The 1,321-nt window shown below is 32.4% G+C and overlaps 1 non-coding gene across 1 annotated transcript; it reads left to right on the top strand.

The window, feature by feature from the left end:
* The first annotated feature begins 949 nt into the window (after positions 1-949).
* On the top strand, positions 950-1,056 carry LOC127194988 (U6 spliceosomal RNA). Its single transcript, XR_007831357.1, has one exon. It is a non-coding gene; the product is annotated as a U6 spliceosomal RNA (small nuclear RNA).
* Positions 1,057-1,321: the final 265 nt, after the last annotated feature.

Below are 1,321 nucleotides of genomic sequence, written 5' to 3'. Positions count from 1 at the left end.
TCCATTGATTTTACCAAGAATAATTGGAGTGGAAATGAAAAGTCCTCCATTTATTATTGCATATAAAAATATGTACTAAAGGAGGAAGTACAACTATGTTTGTTTCCTCCATTCTCTTATGGCCTTAAAAAACAGTCTGACATATAGATTTTCTGGGCAAAACTTCATCCTGGCACACACAAAATATTTCTTAACATATACACTGATCTACAAAAACACAAATGGAAAATGAATTAAAATATGTACAGGAGGATAATGTTGTAAACACGCTCCAGGTAATTATACCAATCGGAGATAAAGGATCTATGTTTTAGCATCCCCATATATGCCAGCTGGCCTGAAATAGAAGTATTTGAATTAAAATGCATTTTGCATGGGAACACTTGTTTTTAAATGTATCTTTAGAATTGAAAGTCTTGATAAAATAGTTTCTCTTGAAACACACTTTTGCTAGTAAGAATTTGAAAAGAAGTCTGAACTGAGGATGTGGATCTTTAAGACCTATTGAGAGAATTTTTGAAATTCTGTAACTTGGTGTTCTTATATGTGTAAAGTTTGCAGAAGGCCGTAATTTTTTGCACATTTCAATTTTTATAAATGATGCTATATTTGTTCTTGTTTAAGAGTCGTAGTCTGAAATGAATATATTTCAGACTGCTTTTGCCTAAAAAGGAAAACAAATTCTAACCTTGTCTTATATGTGACTAGAAGGATTTTTAATTCAGAAATTCAATTAATAAAGCAACAAAAAATACCAGAATTTTGAATATTTAATTTTAAGCTATTATTATTATTTAAAGGAAGTATTCACATCTTGAAAGACTATTACTAGTTTTAATAGAATGAACTTACAAAATTTCACTACTAACATTTTAAAGGGAAATAGACTAAACATAGATATTAAACCAAAATGTCACATGTCACATATTATTTAAAAATTTGAGTTGTCGTGCTTGCTTCGGCAGCACATATACTAAAATTGGAACGATACAGAGAAGATTAGCATGGCCCCTGCGCAAGGATGACACGCAAATTCGTGAAGCGTTCCATATTTTTAACTGTGGTACATATACACTATGGAATACTACTCAGCTATTAAAAACAAGGAATTCCCAAAATTTGTGGATAAATGGATTGAGCTAGAAATGATCATAATGAGTGAGTTAACCCAGAAGCAGAAAGAATCAAATGGTATATACTCACTTATATCTGCATACTAGCCCAAGGGGCATGTCCCACAAAAGCCTTCACTTACCAGGAAACTGGGACAGAGGGGAAGGCATCCTATTGGGACTCTAAATGAGAAACGCATGGGAGAACA

Source organism: Acomys russatus, chromosome 10 (genome assembly GCF_903995435.1).
Source record: "Acomys russatus chromosome 10, mAcoRus1.1, whole genome shotgun sequence".
Classification (NCBI taxonomy): Eukaryota; Metazoa; Chordata; class Mammalia; order Rodentia; family Muridae; genus Acomys; species Acomys russatus.
The sequence above is the reverse complement of the archived record's forward strand: the minus strand, read 5'-3'. Positions and strand labels throughout refer to the sequence as shown.